At 35.3% G+C, this 24,109-nt stretch overlaps 1 long non-coding RNA gene across 2 annotated transcripts in view; it reads right to left on the bottom strand.

Moving 5' to 3' along the window:
- LOC107078651 (uncharacterized) overlaps positions 1–24,109 on the bottom strand; it is a 160,981-nt gene that overhangs the window by 135,163 nt on the left and 1,709 nt on the right. For both annotated transcript variants that reach the window (XR_001479604.2, XR_001479603.2), the window contains exon 2: positions 23,608–23,874. This is a non-coding gene — a long non-coding RNA (uncharacterized lncRNA). The remainder of the gene's footprint in view (positions 1–23,607; positions 23,875–24,109) is intronic.

The following is a 24,109-nucleotide window of genomic DNA, read 5'->3' as shown; positions in this document are numbered from 1 at the left end:
TAGGATACTTTTTCACCAGTTGTTCTATATTCTTGGAGATACTTATGCTTCAGAGCCATGAATTAGATTATTTCTTTTCAATATCCTATATATAAAAACATTTTTTCATGCATTACTCACACTAGGAATAAAGATCAATTTCAACAGAAAACAAATATAAAATTAAGTGTCAATCTTCACAAAAAATGTACTAGAATGATTTGATATTAAAAAATAAAATTAATAATGTCATTAGGCAAAATATGACTACAATACACTGCTGTGTCAGAATATGCACAATATGTACTAAAGTATAATAGCTTCAAAATTGCTCCAAGGTTGCCACGGCTTATTTCATCTTCTCTTTGAGGCTGTGATTCAGAAAGCATGAAAAATCTGAGTTATAAACTTTTCATCATAGGTTGATTCAGCTTGTGTCTTCTGTACTGACAGGCACAGTAGTTAAAAAAACATGTGGTTTACATCACAGAAAAAAATGGATATCAAAAGCAGCTTTGACCATTAAGGGAACAGAAGGCCCAGGTCTTATTTCGAAAATGCAATGCAGAATGCAAAAAACTTCTCAAATGCATCAATCAAAATGCATCCAACCAAAAACAAATCTTTCAACATATCACATACTACTGACATTCCAGGTAGAATGTTATTTGTAAGAAATTATAACTTATTAATAAAAAAAGAAATGCTTAACATGTTTAAACTCAGTTGTGATCTAAATCGGATATACAGTACTTGTTTCTTTGATTCAGTTTTTAACTATTATCAAAAGCATTCAGCCAAATTAAAGGCTGCATGGAAATTGTGTGATTGAGGTTCCTTTAGATGACTAGGCCTATTAATGAATACTTATAGACTGATTTACTGCAGAGGTCCATTCAGTAGCCCCTTCACCAGATTCTGCATGATGCATTGTTCCATGTTGAATCAAGGACATTCCTAATCAGCTATAGCCATTACCAGCACTAAACTTTGTGGCATGAAATTTTATGTAGTTTGTATTAATAAGCTCTTGGATACAAAATAAAATAATTCTTGGAATTTAGTCATCTTTGAAACCAATAAGTCTCTAATAGCATAATTAAAAACTGTATTGTTTAAAATGCCTTTCTGAATTTACTGTTAATGGAACTGGATGCACAATGGCACTGACTATACTTGGACACAAGGACCGGCACACACCATGAAACAAGCCCTGCTGTTTCGACCCGTGTGCCTGCCAACAACAGCTGCAGGCTTGTGCCAAACTGTGCACTAGGAACCTGGCTCCAAACTCCATTTCTTCCACATATGAATTGAGCAGGATATGAACTCAGAACTCCAAAGGTAAAAGGTTATTTTTTTGATGAATACTTTTCACTACATTGATTCTCAATTGTATTGTCAAATCTAAATGATTGTTTTAGTAACTTGTTTATATCCTCCACTCTGTGTTTAGTAGAAAAAGTCAAACCTAAATGTGAGTGAAGGGGAAGTGTTGATCGAGCTACATCTTCAGAACTTGGCAACACGGATCGAGTTCTGGCAAAGTTAAGACAATGACCTTCCAAGCAGTTTTTGGCTTGCCAGGCAGGATTTGTGTTGACGAAAATCTGGCTCAATCCTATTTTATAAGTACCTCTTATCCACCTCACCCCTACACATATTTCAGCATTATCATTCTACCAGAAAAATTGTATAAGCCAAAAAAATTTGTTATTCTTGGTCAAACACAGCACCTTTACATTATTTTACATCATTTTATTTTGGCCCTACTCCTATTCTATCGTATGATGCACTCACAAAGAAATACATACCGTAAAACTTGATATGTTGCTACAGTCCTCTTGTGGTGAAAGATTAAACATATAAAAAGCTTTAAATGGAAGCTTCTGTTACACAAATCTGTCATCACTCAAATTTCTGCAGCCGGTCACTCTTACAAAGTTTTAGTTACTAGATCTCCAATTATTTCGCAAAAATCGGTTGAGGCTGGCATGTTGCAAAGGCTAATGCTGTACTTACTGTTTTTTTTTAATTCAAATCAGTCAGCACCTTTAAATAACACCTGGTAAAAAGTCATATAGCAACAGGACTATAGCAGACATCACATGTAACACTGCTATTTTATGAGATTCCTTTAAAACCATTTTCATCTCCCACAAAAATCTCAAAAATAAAAAGTGCACAGTTTTTATGCCTCTAATGCATGTTTCAGAGAGCAGCCCCACATCCTTGAATACTACAATACAAATGGATATCTTACACTTACGCTGTGCTTTTGAATAATAAGATAATACATATGATCTCTTTTAGGCCAGGTTTAACCAAGCAATATTTATTTTATTTCACCAAGGGATAACACTGAAAACTTGGGTGGCAGAAGCCTCTCATTTTCAATCAAAACTTCCAACAAAACCTAAAACAAAACCAATGAATTTGAAATCATGCTTTCATCCATAAACTACTTACTTATATACTGATTCCATCAGGTACAGAAAGGAACCAACCTATAAGTCACCTTGTAATCCATTCCAAAATTCTTCTACTTATGAAACCTGAAAGGCCACATTGGTCACATTCATAAACCAAGCACTAAAAGAAGTTGGGCCTGTGTTAATTTGTGTGCTTTCCTCGCTCAGCCTTTAGCTTTGTGTTCTTCTGTCTGATTATCCAGGCAGTAAGGGGCAGAAGGTGGATATGTAACCACTACTGGGGGAAAGCTCTGCTGAGAAGGTGTCTCAGTTAGTGACATTTTTCAGCAATCTGTATCACAGCTAATCAAATGAAACAGCTGCAGAGCAACAGAGGTGCTTTATATATATTCTGGCACAATGCAGAGCAGAACAGTAGCAGGGTTCATTGAAAATGAGATTGCTCACAAGGTCAAGTGCAGTGCTGTCTGTGACACAGCATAGGCTGCTGTTTCTGTGACCTGGTGATGAACTTTTAAATCTATTCTCAGATGAGCACTCTGAGCCAAGTTTTTTGTTTTGTATTCTTACTAGCACTTCTGCAAGCCCTTGTCGTTTTAATTCTAATGTTGTGACCAGTACAGACCGGTTCAGACCAGTACAGCCTGAGGACGAAAACTGTTACAAACAAATCCCACCTCACTGTAGGAACTCAACAACCATTTCACATTTCACAGGCAAAAATTGTGAAAAACAGAGAGCAGCCCCACATCCTTGAATACTACAATTCAAATGGATATCCAACACTTACACTGTGCTTAAAATTGTGAAAAACAGCATTCCTGTGCTCGTCCTCCTCTGTAATCAGTTTTTTGACTTGCTATGTATTGAATGCTAGGGATATTAGGGGTATTGCATACACTTTTAAAAGTTTTGTACTTTATTTCTAATATACTGTGTTAAAAATTAAAGTGTTATTCTCAGGAAGCTTTAACACATTCATTCATGCAAAAGCTTCTTTCTCTAAGCATCAGGTCAAGTTTGATAATCTGTGGTTTCATCTTACAGGAAACACCTACCACCTGAAAATACTGTAAACAAAGTCATGAGGCTGTAAACGTGCTATTTGCTTATCAGCATGTGAAATTTTGACAATATGAAGAGATTTGTACTTCTACAGTAATGAATATTACAATTAAATGTGAGAAACTCAGAAGGCCATGAACTTTGTCATGAGAAATGTATATAACTCCCTTCTTTTAATACTTATGACTCACCTTTAATTGACTAAATGAATCACTTATCCCTGTATCTGTTAAAAATGCTATCCTGCTAACAAAGCATGCAAAAGGTGAGGCAATAACAGGAAATAGCACAGTTTCTGATAACCCTACCCTTTCTATATGTCAGTAAAGAACATGCAGAAACACCCACACTTTCATAGGGAAGATTTCTACAGCTCTAAAAAGCATGTTCACAACAGAGAATATACTAAGATAATGTTATCTGGCTTCCAAATAATTGTTGTAGCAAAAAGAAGATTAAGACATGTACAGTATACATACAGTGATACATTTTGGTAAGAACAATAAGTGGAGCACAGTTGGGTTTGCTATTGCTGAATGTCATTAAGAGAATCTGAAAACCCTTTGTTTTATTTTCAGTTTTACTAGACCTTTTCTATATAACCATTTACACAGGAGCAAAGCACATCAGTAGACTTAAAACACTATCTGAAAATTTCCGGAAAGATATGCAAACCATAAAATGATTTAATCAAATAAATAATAAAGCATTAAATATAAAGCATTAAAAAGCATTTGAGCAAATGCACCTTGCGCCTTCCAGAGCAACAATGGGACTAGACAAAGAAGAATTTCCTTTTTTGCCCTGGATCTAATCTAGGCACTTAAAGAACATGTAACACTACAAGCAATGTAAATTAAACTAAGAGAAGAGGGAAAGATCTGCTGTTTTCATAGATACTGAAGAAAAGTGGACTGGACCATTATTTGTATAGAAAATGTTTTTACCGACAAGACAATGCGTACTAATTAAATTGTTCAGTGCCTATTGTGAAATTGCTTGCACAGACCTTTTTTTCAGTATTTTGTCTTCAGTAAAAAACTACATTGAGTATGCATTTTCATTTGATGGAAACTGGCAGTTGAAAATTACTACTTAAAACATCTGTAGGTGGCAGATGAAGGCTATGATTAACAGGTTCTAATTTAAAGATAAGAAGAGATTAGATTTTTTTTATTTTTAAAAAAGCCTCAAACACAATCATACATCATGAACATAGAAAATTACAAAATGTTTACATCATTCTGAAAACTGCAAATAAGATTGCATCTACAGTGACTTTTACAAAGCATTGGAGAATATACTTTTTTATTTCTAACTGACTATTTCTGATTTTTTTTCCCCCAATTTCATATGTGCCCAATTTGGAATTGTCATTCATTAACCAATTTAGCCTGTGAATTCTATCCCTGTACTGCACATGGAGAATGTGGAACTACGTATTCACTAGGAACCAGTAATAGGTTTATTCCATGCTGAAAAAAAAGAAGAAAGAGAACACAACGTTTCGGCTGTGGAGGATTCTTGAGGTGTTGCAAAACGGCCGAAACATTGTGTTCTCTTTCTTCTTTTTTTCAGCATGGAATAAACCTATTACTTGTTCCTTTGCAGCCTACGCATCCTGACGCAGCTCCCCACCTGAACTAGGTATTCACTACTCTGACATGCTCCCCCGTCAGGTTCACTTGTTATTTGACTAGCTCTACACAGCACTTTTTGGAGGAAGTAGTGTTTTTCACATACATCACCACAGAGCTCACAGGTATCCCATAAGTGCCATGACTTCCTGTTGTGTGGCAAAAAAAAGCAGCGTTGCCACTTTACAGTCTTATCACAGAAGCTAAGCAAGGCTCAGTCAAGCCAGTACCAGGACTGCACGATAAAAAAGCCTGTTTTTTTAGTACAGGTGACCCAGTTCATGGCACTCTCCCGTGTGTGCTAAAATTTCCAAACCAATGCCGCAGTGTGTTCAGAGGGGATGCTGTGCTCTAACAGGTGCTATCTTTCTAATGAGACATTAAACTGAAATCCTGACAAGAGGGCCTTGAATGATCGTATGCCACCTTTATGTGAAGCTATTTGGGATCCTTCAAGATGCAATCTACTATAGAAATACAAGCAACAAAACGAATGCCAGTGCCTGAGGACTCCTGGTTATGGTTCGTTAATGACAGGCCGAATCCAGTGACACCAGACCTACAATCCAAGCAAATGCCTTTACTGATTGAGCCAGTCAGGAGCCCTTCAACATTAATTCATGCCGACGTGATAGAAAAAAAAATCAGTGCACAATATAACATACACAAACTGATAGAAACGTGGCAGCCTGAGGTGGTAGACTAGAAAGGAAGGAAATGATTGGATTTATTGTTCTGATCATACGATATGGTCAGTATTGGCAGAAAAATACAAACCTCTTAACTGACAATTAGAAGGTTGACAGCAGTACCCTGAAACCATGTGTAACCATAAAGACCTTTAGCTCGTCAACTGGTGTGAAAGAACTGATTTCACAGTTGCAAAACAGTTCATAAGAGATGCTTGATAAAGCTGCAACAAAACCTGTGGAAGTCTCCGATGACACAAACCACACAATTGTTCCTAACCTTGTCCTGTATCTTGATGCAATATATACAGTACAGTACATATAAACCTGATGAAAAGCAAAACAACTCGCATTCGCTTGTTCTTCAAATTTTAGGCACTTATTTCATCCTCTTTAACTCACACTCAATTTAATATTCCAATGCAGACTCCTTTTAAGATAAGGACATAATTAGCACACGCTTAAGTGACACAAATCGAGATAGGCTGTAAAGGTAGCCGAGATACATGTAAATTAGAGGCTGCACTGTGTGGCTAGAGATTGTGCAGAGAGTGGTACTAAGAAAGACAAGCGGTACTGACAAGAGACTGACACTGCTGCTTCTTTCAATAACTGTAGCAGTTACTAATTTCAACAAGCAAAATCTATATATTCAGGTTGCAGCTAATGAAGTGGATGTCTCATTCTAAACCAAAGCTGGGTTCGACTGCATGCCAAAGAAATCTGATGGACCCAATATTGCACACTGTGTAAAACAAGCAAGTCCTGTGAAGTATATAAAAGGAAAATGGATATGGGTAATCACTATCAAGCTTAATTCACTTAGCATGTTATTTAATTTAGGCTCATGGCTATTTCTTTGCTATTTGCAAGGGAAAAACAGATGTCAGACCACTCTTACAGAGAGTGATACAAAAGGGCATTACATAAGAAAATAAAGTTGTATTACGTCTGTTTGGCCAATTATTGTCTTCTACCTTAATTTTAACAATGTTGTGATGGATAAGGAGGACCCTGCTGTCTAGAATGGGTATCTCAGATGTAAACAAATCAAATCCTTATTTAGGCTTTTCAGGTAGTTATGAGCTTTGAAAACTGAAATATAAAGCAGCAATGAAGCAGCAATGAAGTCACCAAGAAAGAATATGACAGGCCTAGCAGATGTTGGGGAGGTGGGGTGTTTCAGTCTTAAAGGGGAACTGAAGTCCCAATTTCTCAGACCAGTTATTAAATCTCAGTAACAAAATAAACTAATTGAAAAACTATCCCAAAAAATATTTTAGCCTTCACTGCAATGTTTCTTTTCTATTTTTCTCTTAGCCTTCCTTACATCCTTTTTCACCTGTGCTTACAATTTACTGTATTCCTTTTTTTAACCCAATCATGTTTCTAGACAATATTCAAAACATACTTCAAATCATAACAGAATGTCTTGCAAATGTATTCATACTTTTAACTATTTTGTATTTCCTGAGGGATATTAATAAATATGGAGGGCACTGTATTAAGATAAGAGTTCCCTAAATTTACTCTAACTTCTGTTTTCCTTACTCTATTTTGACTGTATAGGAAGACTAGATTAATGCAACCATTCTCTATAATAATACTACTAATAACTTACACTTATATAGTGCTTTTTCTGGACACTGCACTCAAAGCACTTTACAGACTACCCTCCACTACCAATAATGTGTAGCCATCACCTGGATGATGCGATGGCAGCCACAGAGCTCACAGTACTCTCACCACACACCAGTTATCAGAGGGGAGCAGAACAGAGTGTGTAAGCCATTTCATAGATGGGGGTTATCAGGAGGAACAAATTGTTAAAGGCCACTGGAAAATTAGGCCAGGGTACCTGGGTAACACCCCTTTCTTTTCAAGAAACACGCTATTTTAATGACCACAGAGTCAGGACCTCGTTTTTACATCTCATCTGGCACCTTTTTTTTACAGTATAGCGTCCCCATCACTAACCTTGGGCATATAAACACAGAATGCATAGTGTTAGTTTTTGTTGTCTCTTCTTCAGAATTCCACTAAACGTGTGTTACTATCATGTTTGAGTTACATCACAAACTCATCCAGTAGTGTTGGTTACTTACATTCTGGGTTTCCAATACTAATGGCATATAGGTGGAAGCAATTAATCACCTGATACTTTAATACTTTTTTTCCCCCTGGGTTCTCTTTTCACAGTCTGTCTCGTCCTCTGCAGATTTTCCTCAGATTTTCCAGCCTACCATTGTAGTTTAAAAGCTTTTACATTTCTCCTTAGATCCTTGACCCAAGCCAACTGTTCATTCTACTAAAATGTAATTCATCTTGTCGGTATAGACAACCTTTGCCATAGAAAGGTTTTCAGTGGTCAAGAAATCTAAACATTCTTCAGCACACCATATCCTCAGTCATGTGCTGAGAGCAGGTCACAAATCAAAACAGCAGCTGCCTCATCTTGTGAACCAGTCAAGGAAAGTAATGTGAGAAGTGCTGGAAGAAGAATCTCTCAATTATCTATACATAACTGAAAACTTTTTCAATTTTTCTTACAACATGAAACGAAGAGACGGACAATCCATTTCCTGGACTGCCTTACCTCTAACGCTGTATGTATTTAATAGGCCCTTTTTTCCAATTGTCTCACAATACAGTTTTTCCCATAATCTAGTCGAGTGTTCAACAGAATACCATTATAACGAAAAAGGTGTTATACGGTCCCTATATAAATTTAAACAAACTGAATTTATAAATCTCAACCTTGGTAATTATGAAATTTTACAATTGCTACCATTATACCAGTGACACTGCAATGTCATTTTTAAAGATTTATGTGGCAAAAACACAAAACCACAAAATGAAAGCCCGAATGATTTTCTTTCATTAATAAAGGGAGAATAATATTACTGATTTTTTTAAAGGTATCTATCATGTTCTATTAACAGGAAACATTTAAATAACAGGGAGAATACTTGCAGCAAATCATAGCAGCACATGTCCTAAAATACTCATGAGAAACTGATTTTGATTTAAATTACTAATGTCACTAATTTACATTTAAAAATACAGTTTACAAGAATAAGGTGTAGATTGTTGTCAGATTCAGACTAGCCCCTACATTAGTCCTTGTAGTTTGATCATGGGCATGCAGTTTAAAAGGTCAACCCCGATTTAATGATCATGTACTTAATAAAGGCAATTAACTATTTAAATTATTTTTATATTTGTTTTAACAAAGATATAAGAATGTGCTAAAAAAGTTAACATCTTTCTTTCAAAGATTAGACAGTTTCATCGTAATATTCTGTACTATTGTGATATTAAATTTATGTCAGTTTTATTTTTTTTAACGTCAGATGTAAAATGTCTCTAAACATCCACTTCTGTAAGGGAATAGTTTATAATTAGCTAACGTGAGGTGTGGATTTCTTAATTCTTTAATTAAGAGTAATTGAAGGATATTTTGGAAGTTTCAGAATGAAAAGCTTGTTGGATGTTCTGATTAATCGGTGAATTTCATGGGCTTCAGATATAAGCCATTCACATTTACAAAAAAATCGAGATTTTTATAATACACTAGTAGAATTTAGTATCATTAAGTAAGTACCCTTACCACAACAAAAATAAGATGAATTTGAAAAGACTTAATAGTTGAAAAAATTATTTCAGAAGGGTTTGCACAGCATATTAAACATTAAAACACCCGGAAACAAGCGTGGTTAAGATGTACTGTCTAAGAGGAATTAAATTAAATTATTGTAAAGGATTGTGTAAAAAAAAATAAAGAAAACTTGACAATTTACAAAAAATGGTTGATAAAAAATGGTTTCTGTGACACTGTACAGTTCTTTAGCCAGAAATGAAATGTGTCAGATTTTAGGATCTATGTTGTCATCTTTTCTGAAAAGTATTAACAGCTGAGGAGTTCTCAAAATTAAGTACACATACTATTTTTGTCTTCATTCAGCTACAATATTTTTAAAACATATTGCAACAACAGTATGATTAAATACTCCAGTAAAACAATAAATAATTTAAAATTTGTCTCTCTCCTCCCCCCCTTCTGTTGCTTAAGCTGTTTCACATCAAGAAATTGTGAAGTCATGAATGACCTGAAACGGCCTGCCCGAATTCCAAATGATTGAGGAATTAAAGTATGAAATTAGGTCGCTGTGACTGGTGCATTGCAACATGTACAGCAACATCTGCATTTAATTTGCACTGGACTGTTAAGAATGCTCTATTTCTGTCCCTAAAACCTCCAAAATCTGTAAAGGTCAGAACAGCATTCTTGCCAAAGGAGGTAGTGTTCTTCAAAAGCTATCATACTTACATTGGATCTCCTATAATTTCACATTTTGCCAGTATTATTTTTTTAAATCATACTGGGCAAGCTTGATGGAACAAGTTCAAGCAAGGTCTAATCACACACTGCATCCTGTGGAATAGTTGCAGTGCAGCTGTGTTATAAAGAACATGGTAAAGATAAACTTCAGAGTTCCCTGTGCTACTTTCAACCCTACCCTATCGAGCTGTATTGGCCTTTGTTGATAAGCACCCTGTTTCCAGCAGCTTAGTCAGAAATTTCACTTTCTCATGCCATTTCAAAATCTGTGCAGTAAGATTACTTGTGGTTTTTGGGTCCAAAATCCTTTATGCATCCTTTCAGCCCTGCATAAACAGGTTAAATTGTATGTTGTTAGAATACTAATGTTTTCTTTGTGTGAAAGTGTGTTGTGCTGATCAGAAACATAAATCTTACAGCCCCTGTGTTATTCAAGTGAAAAAAATGCAAATGCCCAGAGACAGGTGCAGTAATCACAGACGTTAACCACTGAAAGTACAAGGGTTCTACCTACAGAATCATTTATTTCAATAAGTATGGATGGATTATGCATTAGAGTAAATATTAAAATTTTTGTATATAGTAGCACATATATATACAAAAAATAAAAATTAGAAACTTCAATAATACCTTTTACTGTATACAATGCTTCGCCTGACACCACTGATATGCAAAAATGTAAGTAAGACAGAAGGGTTGAACTGGAAAAGGCTCGCCCAGTACATTCCATAAGCCATTATTTCTGATGACTGTGAACTATCTTCAGATAGCATTTCAGTGTTCTGTGCTACAGAAAATAAGGCTAATTTAAGTGATCTTGCAAAAGGCATGACTGCAGATACAGTTGTCTGTTGCACTGCTCAAGACTTGGCTAATGTGTCAATTCAGACAGCCACAACGAGTTACAGCAACACCTGTAGCAAAACCAGAATGCGCAGAATGACTCGATGATCTTCAAGATCTGTGAATTTTGTGGAATGGTTGCAAAATGCTGTGTGATCGTCACGGTTACGTGCGGGGTCGTGCCCCCCGTCACCCGTTCTGTCCCCCACACATGGGGCACGAACCCGGGTCTCCGGCGTAACGCAACAGGGCACCAACCGCGTGAGCTTAAGGAGACCTCCCTCAGCCCAGGCAGCTGAGGACCCTGCTATGCGCAGTGAAGTCGCCGATGTCACCACACTAGCTCCGCTACACCCTCCCCTGCTGAACTTCGGCTCGGTGAAGGACACTTCCACACTCCCACCCGAGTCACGGCACCAATGGGAAAGTCACTGTTCCTCACGGTGCCGTGCCCCTCGCCACCTGTTCCACCCTGCACACCTGGGGCGCATACCCGGGTCTCCGGCGTAACGCAACAGGGCTCCAACCGCGTGAGCTTAAGGAGACCTCCCTCAGCCCAGGCAGCTGAGGTCCCTGCTACCCGCAGTGAGGGCGCTGACATCACCACACTAGCTCCGCTACACCACACATATTATAGTCACTGAAAGTTGACAGCCCTAGGGTGAGCAAAATATATTTCATTATTCAAATATTGTAAAAACAGACATTCATATTGTATTAAATTTATTTATATATATATATCACTTAAAAGTTTCAATTAATACTTTTAAGTTCTAAATAAATACACATTAGTGACTGAAACTAGAAATTAAACAGAAATTCTGATTATTTCACTGCCTACTAGCTTTCCTTGTAAGACTGCAGATGATGTAGTATTTTATATACATTTTAAAACTATACTATAAACAAAAGGCATGGATTGGTTATGACACTGCTATTGTACTTCCTAAATGTTATTAAAAAGCAGTTAATATTTTAGTAACATTAATCACACATCAATTCTTCACAAAACAATTTAAAACTGGAAAAATATCCCCTATACTTGATGTTTCTCACAAATTAAGAGTAAGAATGGTAATGGTATTTGGGATGGAGAGTTTGAAACTAGATTTGGGTCTTGAAATAAAAATGTAGTATAAGGCTATTATTTATGCCGTATTCTATTCTACATTCCATTCAAATCTTGCTGAGAAGTGTTCCTGTTATAAATTTGGTGCTTTGTCATATATGTGCTTGATACTACACACTATAACTGAACCAGTGGTGTGTTCATACCTATAGACTCCGTGCACAGTCTCAGAATCAAAAAGAGCACTGCACATTTATATTATGATTGAAAATATTTGGATTAGAGAAGGCCTAAACACAAAGTGTGAAAAAAAACAGCATGGTCACACTGGACAATGAGGCTGGTTTCCTTCTTTTCTCTCCACTGGGGGCAGACTAAACATATTTTGTCAACAGCTTAACTGGTAAATACAAAATTACATAACCTAATGTCAGATTCTCATATCCTTCCATGCAGGCCACAGAAAAGAGAAAGACTGTTCAATTTACACTGCTTGTTTAAACACAATTAAATTGAGGTTTAAACAATATCTTAAGCAGCCAGTATAGAGTAGTTACATTTAATAATATCAAAGGCTTGAGCTGTACTTTGTAGTAACTTAGTCATAGCCTGGATAAACCAAATGACATAATGCCTGATATCTCCAATAAAAATCTGTTATAGCTATTTTACTTGTATTATTTGCAGGAAACTGAATGATTGCTAAACTAGTTATGAGATGAGGGTTCTGCCTCTGAATAAGCCGGAGACAACACATTCTCCCATCTTTTTAGCTCTTCAACATTTTCTTGAAACATAGGATCAGAAAGTGTTTCTGCTCTAAAGCATTTGTTTCTGTAGTAAAATATACACTTTAAATGTAAAAAAAACAAACTTAAGATTTTACATTTTGATGCCAGCTCCTGATTTCAGACATGCCAAATTGGTTTTTACTTTTATTAATCTCTGTGGGATCATCAGCTTGATTTAAAGGGAATCAAAGAGAGGACCAATGTGGTTTCTTTGGGTAAAAATCCCTACAAGTACAAATACAAGGCAAAGCAAGTGCTCCCCTTTCCATCCAAAGAAATAATAGTTTAAAAAATCCAATGGCGCTTTGTGGTACACCTGTCAGTCATAGATGCGTCTTCCATGAAGCATCATTTATCTGCTTTAATTATTCCCCCGCTGGCTATTTTGTTGTTCATTCTTAGTAAAGCTGTGCGTTTAGTGCCTCAAAATATCACATTGGCTTTGTTGAATGGCTGTTGCTTACTTTTATGATGCAATAGACAAGATGAGGATTAGCCCTCAGAGCACAGCAATAATGCATAAACTCTTAATCTACAGTTTACAATTCTGCAGATTACTTTACGAGTTTAACTCAGAGGCTCAAATGAAAAGGAAGAAGATTCCTTCTGTTACATGAATAAGAATATTTTTTTTTATTTTGGATGCGAATATGAGAGGGTGGTTACAAAATCTAGCCCACTAAATAATTTCATTTGGAACTATAGAGAAAAATCACCAAACCTTCTCTATTTCACAGGATTTAATTAGGAGATCATTTGGAAGGAGGGACAGTTATTTACATGCAATGAACATGCAGCAGCTTACGGTTAAGACTATTTGTGCATTTTTGTTCCAAAGGAAAACAATGTAATAAATATTTCTTAAAGCATTAAAACAACACTGGTTAGTAGACTGAACAGGCCTGGCTCTGGTGTTAACACTGCCAAGAGATAGAGCTGGATGAAAGAAGGAGGGTATCTCACAGCTTTATAGTAGTTCTTGGTTAATTAAGCATGTGATGGGCAAATTCTAACTTCAAAGCAACCTCTGTGGGCAATTGGTTTTTATTGTTGACTATATCCCTCGTTTTGGAAGGAAATAACAGCTTCCCTGCTGGGTGGAGCTCTCAGTTCAAGCCCACCTTTTTTACATTTACTGTGAACTTACGCCATTGATCTTTCAGTAGATTTGAGCAAGAATTTAATGAAAAGTGCCCTAGTAAGACATGTCAACATTTGTTTTTTCCACTTCAAAGAAACAGATAGTTATCTATGTTTGATACAATTGTAATAGCATTGTACAGATTTTATACATGCCGACACAAATGTATGGAAGGACATACATTCCTTGAGTGTATAGTTTCCAATGGAAAAACCTTATTCCTGTTAAATGATTTGTTGAGTATATTATGAGAGGATGTAATATGGGTTTAGATAATGACAGAGTTTAAATATGCTTTATGAAATTTAACTTGATTGGTGAAAATTAAAGTGAAAAAAGCATAAATACATGTTGAAAATTGTATTATCAAAGTAAAGTTTATGCACAGGTACCCCCTTTGGGTAATTTTAATAACTTTGGGGAATTTAAGAATTCCAATGAATGTGTACATATGGGAATAAACTACTCTTCTACTTTTAATCTTCTTTCAATGGTACTGTGACTTCAATGGTGGGATCATTCATTGCTCAGTCATGAAAATCTAGACAAAGGTTCACCTCAACTTTGGTTATATCATATGGATGCATAGTAGAAGACACAGATCAGGTATGAAACTAAGCCAAGCTCAGTGATTTTTTAGGGTTAATAGTAACCCTTAAATCTGTGTGAAATGTGGGAAATGTAAAGGACCAAAACATGGTATTTATACAGCTAGTAACTCTGGAAATAGTTGTGTACAGACAGTTAAGTCTTCTGGAAAGTTCAATGCAAAAAGCATTAGAGAAATGATCAAATTCCTTTATGATTTTAGATGCTTGTTCCTGTTAAAGTAGTCAAGCAATCATTATCAAATTGCTCATGAATTGTTAGATTGTAATGTACCTACTATATGTAGTTCCGCAACTCTCCAAACTGCCCAACTCTCTTATTAACCTACAAATTGCCTTCAGACTAAGAATGTAAAAAACGTCCATATCAAGAAAGAACTGAAACACTTTACAGGTTGTGAAACAGAAAGCTGGGTATTGGCAGACATAAGAAGTTGTAAAAAACGATCCGGCGATTTGTCATTTGCACTGATGAATGTCACCATCATCTCTAATGAATTGTAGTTGTCCTTCTCATTTGACCCTCCCTCAGTCACATGTGTATATAGTAGCCCAAATGATGAAATTGTATAAGGGAAAAAATTGTGAGCACTAGCATAATAGCATATGGGGCCATAAATTCCCACTAAAAGATTTGGCTTGCTGTTATCGTTAGTAATGGGCACCATATTATGCTGCCTGGACTTTAACATGTGCCCTACCCACTATTAAAGAACCCACATCCTTGTCATATTTTAATATTTCAATATGATCTTGCTCACCCCCAAAATGATTAGGCTCACTTAGTCCCACTTCAATTTTTTATTAACACTTTACACTGACCCACTGTATCAGTGGAACCTTAACAAAACTAAACACTTGTGGGACAATTTGCATTTATATGGTGCATTATGTGTCAGTGCTGGAAAGATGTATAGATGATTTTTAAAGATTGACTTAAAAAAGCAACCTTGTGATCTTTCTGCAACTTCTCTGCCTGCCCATACTTGTCTAGTGCATCTTGAGAATAATGCACTAGGAGTGATTTTCAAACTTGATATAAGTATGCAATAAAGACATCAATATATTTATAGAGGGAAGAGACCATTTTGGCTATCAAACTTTTTTTGTGTGTTGAGAATTTAGTTACTAAGAGCCAAACTTCATGTCTTTTAAAGGATTTTGAATCCTTAAACCAGTTACCTTGTCAGTCTCCTTTGGTCAAGACTAAAACGTTTTATCTCTTTTAGCCTGTCAGAGAATAGTCTTCCAATACTTTTGTATTAAGATAACCAGACCAAAACAAGGTCTTACAATTGCATTTATATTGTACAATTTTAAACATTTAAATTCTAACTATATCTCCTAACCAGAAAAATAAAAGTTTAGCAAACACTGTAATAGACCCAACAGTGCTTGTCATTCAAGGCAAACTCCTGATTAATTATATTTAATGTGAACAAGTGCATACTGATACTTGCAGGTAACAAAAACCGTACATTGAAAATGATAAGGCAATCAATGAAAAAGACATATCTGTCAACGTTACTACATTATTTTTATCTTCCAGATAATGCAGAGAAGCAATAATAAAAACAAATGATACATGGAGACATTCCAAAAGGTGTGCACTTACCAGGGAATCCAGGGAAACTGTGCTTAAGCATTATAATGCACTGCACCTTTAAGCATGCATTTTGAATATTGATCGATTTAGGTTACGATACCACAAAAAGCCTTGGAAAGTTCAAATAAAAGCAACAAAAACTGATCCCTGGTCTTGGGGAATTGCCATATATGAACAGGTTAAGGAAGCTAAATCTTTTCAATTTTGACCAGAGAAAATTAATAGAAGATCTGATCCAGGCATATAAAAGAAATATAGTCCAAGACATTTAGGGAAGTTCAGTTGACGGCACTATCTCGCGCTTAGCAGGGAAACACAAACATGTTGTCACAATCGGAAACTAAAGGACATACCATTTCTTTTACATCTGAATTTGCTAGTCTGCAGCATATTTCCAACTCCATGTTTTTTCAAAGTTTATAAAATTTTAATCCACATAAATTGAGACACTGATTCATCTAGTTTAACAACCTGTGCTGTATCTCCACATTTACCATCTTTCCTGTCTGTTCAGAACAAAACATATCCACTAATGTTTTCATCACTGTCGCTTTTATCCATGTTTCAGTAACGCCAACTCCATCATAGTCAGCCACTAATTCATCAACTTCCATTTGTTGTATTTTATTCTTAACACTCCTAGAATTTAGACATAACCACTTAATTGCCTGTTCACCTGGCATCTAGTATTTCCCTGAGTTACTCTTTATGGCTGCATTTTGTGAGTTAGTCTATAAAATGTTTTTTTTTATAAAGTATACACAAATTTTCTATATAATGCTATTAAAGAGCAATACCAAATCCCTGTATGTTATTTCACAGCTCATTATACACTACAGTTAAGGCAGAAGTTATTGATTTGTAATCATTTTCTATTTCACCAATTTTGCTAAATCAAGAGATCTATAAGTATGTGAAAGAATTCAATAGAATTCCCAAAAGATTAACAAAAATTGAGATTGAGATGTGTGAGTTTGTAACTCCACACTTTGATAAAAAAGGAGAAAAGGGGAAAACTCCTCTGAAGAAAGTTTTTTTACTAAAACAATACATATTTCCAATTCTTCTGTATGTCTCACATACAAAGGGAGCTGGAGTAAGGATGTTTGTCTCAAATACCTCACACTTAGTATTTTATAATCTGCCTTTTGAACTTAAGGACAAGCTATGAAATGTATTAAAATAAACCTCATTGAAAGAAAAACACATTAACTGCACTTATTACACACCATACTTTGTTGTTCATTTTGAATTGTGAATTATTATTGCAGACATGAATATCCGTATTGAAGCACAACAATTTTTGTCAGCATTCCAATACTATTTAACTGTCTGGGGAGGGATAAAAAAAACATAATGATTTTCCTTTTAGAGCTCATCTTTATTTCATTTTTGTGACATATCTAATAGCACAATGATTGTATTTTTATTACCACTGATTGATTTTAATACCTTAACGCAATGATCAGAAATGTTTTTATATACACCTAACTACAAATTTCAACTGACAAATCATCTTTTCTACTTCTGAAACTGCTGTATAATAAATAAACAATAAAGAGCACTATTTTTTCTGCACAGACTTTGAAAACACTTGCTTTTAACGAAGGCAAAATAAAATGTTTGACCATGAAGTGGGAAAACCACAAAACATTAATCTCCACTTTAATATGTCCTTTAATCTGGACATATCAAATCCCATCATGTAATGGTTTCTGTCACAAGACAGTTTTGAGTTGTATGGAAATTTCTCAGCAAAATAACCTTTTTAGTGGCCTGCCTTATATTTAGTGTTTGAATACACTATTGGCTCCCCTTTGAAATAAGAATTTGAAATCAAATCTAAGAGAAAGAAGAGAAATAAATCCCCTTACTAGCTTCATGCAGAAGAATTAACGCTACAGACACAATGCTACGACAGTTCATTTTGGTCTTTCACACACCTCGGAAGTGAGGTCCCAAGAAGACCTTTGATCAAGTTAATAGACACAAAAATTAAACAAAAACACAAATGCATCACAAGACCTTAGTAGAATATAAAATTACAGAGTTCTTTCCCAAATGTCACAGTGATGGAAGAAGATAACAAAATGTTGAAGATGTACAAACTAGTGTTCCCACAGTGATTAGCACCAACAAATTCACTGCATTCTAGACACAAATCAGAAGGTTTTAACTTTGAAGATGAGCAAAAACTCAATGGTCTTGAATATCTCAATTGTCTGATATGCATTTTTATGCAAAGAGTGGAAAATATCCTTATGAATGCAAATTGTGTTTGTGCATAACAACCCAGTTCCAAATTTATAGATTAATCATAATTCAGTGTAATTTGAGGCAGGCTACATACATTACATGACATACAGTACAGTGAATTTTGCGTGGAAATGCATGCATATGCGTTATATCGCATTTCATCAAAATTCACCACCCAAAATGAATTTTAAGGAATCTCCACACATTTGGAGTTTATACCCAAATACCTTATATTTCAGAGAAGGGACAATTCACCTATTCTTTAATTGAGAAAGAGCTTTATGACACATGAAAAAGTTAAAACTCAGAGATAAATGGTGCGACAACTAGATTATTTGTGTTCTGTAGTGGCATGGGAGGGTGAAGACAGTTTTAAGTTGCAGTTATCTGTATATTCCAGGTAAACTAACTCTTCTATGCTGCTTAAACATCTAGGATGACGCTATTGTTCTCGATGCAGTCATGATACAACAAACTGAACTGCTCTAATGAGAGCACTGTATAACAGAAAAGAGGACATTTAAGGTTTATCGCTTGTATTGTTTACATGCATTGCACTGTATGGGAACTTCGAAACCATGCACATGCAATACATCTGTAAATATACACTAAGAAAAAAAAAATCCAGAACAACCAAAATAAGTGAAAGATGTGTGGTTAATTTGTCATGATTTACTTACTTTAATGTACACAGCTACAGTACTACTATAACATTATCATATCATCAAATATCTTCTTCAGATAAACAAAGATTAATTTGTCTCTGAATTGGTACATTAAAAGATTGCTTTTGATCTCTTTAATACCAGGACAATTTATTGCAGATTCTTCATTTTAATCACTAATTTTCAATTTTCTATATGGGCACTATAAATTTCTATAATTTTGTAATACATAAAATGTTATTACCACCAAAGAAGGTATAAATGTAGGACTGGTGATTAATAAATATAACCCAATAGCTCATGAAAAGCAAACCGATCACCAATAATTACACTGTTAATGCACAATGTAGGCTTTCAGGATATTTCGGGTTACACAGTTCCATTTATTTTTCCTAATTGTTGTATTAAAAAATATATTTAAGAATGAAAATAATAAAAAAGAAAAACATTGTTGACATAAGAGATAATAAGCAGCAAAGACAATCAAACTTCTCTATTTATTTATTTGATGTGGGCACAGATACAGTACAATGTATGTGGGAAACTATTTCAGGGTAGTGCTTCAAATTGACATAGGATAAAAAGGCATCTGATTAGTTATGAAGATCTAGTACAAGGCATATAGTATGCTTTCTCCAGTGAAGACAGAAAAAGGAAGATGGCCAGATTGAAGACTAGGGGGGAGTAACAAGAAATGTTTAACTCCTAAACATAAAACCTGAGGATGACTCACTTGCATTTAACATGTTTCACCTCCTGTGGCATGGTGTGAAATCCGTCACAAGTCAAATGAGCCAGATGGATACCACCACTTCTTAAAACCCCAATGGAACCATTCTGGTCCACTTGCTGCACAGTCGTAGCTTTAAAGACTGAGAATTCTCTGAACAGAAATGGGCTGTGAGACAATTCCCATGGAACAAACATTTATTAGATTAACAAGATCTCTCGCCATAATTGTATTTTTTTTTAGGAACAGTAGTTTGTTTGGTAACCATCCCTCTAAATATATGCTCTCAATCTAGATGTTGATGAACCATCCTTTCTTGTCCACATTATCTAAATTATTTACAATCCAATTTAAGGCAGAATTCAACTAAATGTTAGCAAAACAGTTACAATTGTAACTACATATCTCTCTTCTCAAAACAGAAATACAAGATCAGGCAATACAAAAAAACAAGATTTGTTAATAGAACAGAATACTCTTGAGATGTACTTGATTTTTTTTTCCATTGGCATACATTAGTAAAATAAATTTCAAGGATGGAAGCAAAATACAACCTAATCTATGTAAGGAAACTCGTTTTAAACACCCTTTTCTCCTCTCCTCTTTTCTCCAGTATCTGCTTTCTAGAGAGAGACTCCTGCCATAGTAGACGCTTTAGAAACCAAAGCATTGTTGAGATGACACTAAAGCCAGATAAACTTGCCAGTCAGTCAGGACATAATCTCCAAACAGCCAGACAATAGCAGATTTAACTTGATAAACCCCAGCCTTTGCAAGGATTACCAGTGTTTTAGAGCTAGGAGTAATGCATATTTACGATCATGATAAATTCCTAGACAAATAGACCACTAAAGCTATATAAATAGAAGAAATTCCCATAAGGACAGGGACTTTTTCAGGAAAAAAAATGATGAGCAGCTCATCAAATTAAATGTCAGCTGGGCACCAGCGAAACATAAATAGAAAGGGGTTTATACATCATATAGTTAATACAATTATAACCTGAAAAAAAAATCTAAAAATACACTCCTGGTGCAATGCCATAAAGAAACAATTTATTCCTGTTACTGCATGTGGAATCAGTCTCAGCCCATAGACTGAAAATTTCACTTATCTCAGTCCTACAGGCTCCAGCAAGTCCAACTATGCTTGATATTTTTTTTCATACTCTGACCACAGGCAGCCGCAAACTGGAAGGTAGGTTGTCATAACAATTGGTAATGCTGGCCTAATTTGTAATGTATCATCACTGCAATTTGATCTTCAGGAGAAAAATAGACACCATGGTGATACCAGCAGAAAAAGAAGAGCAGAAAGCATAGTTAAAATGTACAGACTTTAAAACGGTATGCTATTATATAAAAAGGTGACTAATTTCTTCAATAATTTTTACTGAAAGCTTTGGTGGAGCAATAATTTTTTATAAGGCATTAAAGCCCTGAACAAGGCTATTGCCTTACATGCTGCATTAATGATGAAGCAGGAGTTTCAGGCTGCTTTCCGTCTCCCTTGTACACGCCAAGGGGTTGGGACACAATCAGTTACAGCAATTCCCTTTTGTACTCTACCACCTCCATAGTAGATCATAGGTTTGGTATACTTACAGTGCAGGGGAAAAAAAGAGGGCCACTGCACAGCAGTTCAATCCATTTTAGGATTTACAAATGCCAGAATCTTGTTCAGAAGGTACTGACTATGCTGAAATATCTAATATAGTGTATCTGAAACACCACAAGAGTCCAGTATTTCACATAATAGTTTCTAATCATTCAGCAACTCCTCACAAACTGAACTTGAAAAGATACGCCCTCCATGTTACAGACTTAACTGAGAACCCAGCTTAAATCATTTTTTAGGAAAATGCTAAAAACTAAAATTCACAAAGTGATAAATCAAAGCTTCGAGACATGATTCAGCTCATTATCTCCCTCCCCTCCCCAAAATCCATACGCATCCCCCTTAAATAGGCCTGTTATGAAGGTATAACTTATAAATGGTTGACGGGTTAATTATCATAATAGTGAAGCCTTCTGTTTTGTTAAGTGAATGAAGATGCCAAAACAAGTAGGATAAAACCCACAGAAATAAAATAATTACATCAACCCTTTATTTTTATTAATTCAACAAATGTAACGGTGCTAAATCTTGCAGTCAGGGTGGAACGTTGTAAATAATTTAAACAGCATGGACATTGCTTTGTGAAAAATTCAAAGGTTTGTGTATCTGAAATATGACATACATCAAAGAAAGCTTAAATGATAGTGATGCTCAAGGCCAATGTAATACTTTAATAATTATAACTCGTAATAATTGTAAAGGTTTAAGACCTTTAGACAGAAGGCATGTTTTCATGTAAAAAACGGAAAGATGTCCCTTTTAAAGGTAATGTAACAAATACATTAAGTTGATGGCTCACAGTGCTGTAGTCTGCTATGAAGCAAATCTTTCCTCAATTTCCAGATCTATCGCTTCTAGCTTGATACAGTACAATGCTTTAAAGACAGTCTGTAGCGTTTACAGTTGTCTACAGGGGCACATGATATGTTAGATCATCATATCCAAGGATTATGTCGTGAAAATAAAGAGTTCAGTAGGTCCGTCCTTGTTTTTCACAGAAAAACAAAGCTTCTCGTGGTAAAGGCTAAAAAGTTTTCTGGCTGGCCATTCTTTTGTATGTTCGCCGCGAATAACGTTTTTACAATACAAAAGAGAAACGTTTATTCTTAAACAGTGTTAAATCAAAAGGTCCGTTTAATCTTATTTTTTTTCTAGAAACTGTGATGGGTCATAAATCATTACGGGAAAAAGAAAATTTTTATTTTCATAATTCTGAAAGCAACATTTAGCATATACCCTTACATTTGTGACATTTACACTATGCAGACACAATAAACGCTCTGCAAAGGAAGAGAGCAATATTTACCATAAAAATACAATAATGTGAAAATGATCTTTCAAATATTTAAGATGGACATTAAATTAAAATGATTCTATCAGAATACAAATGCCAAGATAAAAAAACAGAACGCACAAAAAAAAGTGTACTGTATGTGTAATGCTGAAAGGGGGGGCAACTCAAGATATGATTGGCTTCCAGTGACATCATCTTAGAGGTGCGCTGAAACGCAAGCAGCAATCAAACCGTGTCTGCTTTTGAAAGCCGTGGAAGAAAGCCCTTTCACACAACAAGCGATTATAATGTGAAAAACTTTGGTAGGTGCTCTAAAACGCAGAAAATTATGTGCCGCGCCGCTAGAAACCTTTGTACAGTAATGATAAAACGCAGGGGCATTCTAAAAACTATCCACCTGCGTCGCAATCCAAACGGCATCTCCCTTTTCACAAGTCCAAGTCAGGGACGCTGTCCAGCTTCAAGCTTGCTGAAGAACATTTTCACTTAATCAAACTCGCAAACACCAACAACTATTTTTTTTATTCTATAACCCATAAACATATGAACGTGGAGCTGGAGTATAGTGAATGGATCGCCTTCTCTCAGTACCCAAAACCACTAAGTTTAAGGAGAAAAATGTTTGGCCTGTTGATTTCAATATTGACGGGATTACACACTAACGCCTAAAACGCAGAAAACTATTAACTAATTTAAATGGGTGATTAACATACACACTATTATAGTATTAACAGTAGATATCGTACAAATCAAAGCGTGTACTTTAGATATTAAACAGCCAAAGATTCAGTGTATTAACTCTTTGCCCTTACTGAAAGTGTTATGTAATTGAAGGAAACGTACCTTGAATCGTTTCTGATTACAGCGGTTAAATATTCCAATACTTTAATCCAGTTTCAGAACGATTTGCATCATGAAAACCACTGTAATCCGGATTTTGAATAAATCCAATGGATATAACTCCTGTGTTTATGAAGCACAAAAAAGCACCTGAGCCAGACGTTTCCATGTTTCTATTGAAGACTATTGCAGGTTGCTGTAAATCCAGTAAATAAGAAGTATCCAGGAGTTTCCTTTTTATATATCCTTCTACAGCATCCTGCAAAATACCTACAAAAAAAATGAAAAAGAAGCGTTTTATTTTTGTAAAGGAAAGAGATTCAGTTTTACTTAATAACTAGAAAAAATAGTTTATCAAAAGATAAGGGTGTTTGACTAAACCCTTATGTAATATAGGACGCAAAGTACAAGTTATGAGACTACTTAATTCAATTTACCCACTAAAACCGACAGTTTATATTTTATCTTATATTTTACACCTTATTATTGTCATATTAAATGTTTT

This window comes from Lepisosteus oculatus, chromosome 10 (assembly GCF_040954835.1).
Source record: "Lepisosteus oculatus isolate fLepOcu1 chromosome 10, fLepOcu1.hap2, whole genome shotgun sequence".
Lineage (NCBI taxonomy): Eukaryota > Metazoa > Chordata > Actinopteri > Semionotiformes > Lepisosteidae > Lepisosteus > Lepisosteus oculatus.
This window is presented reverse-complemented; position numbering and strand designations above follow the sequence as displayed.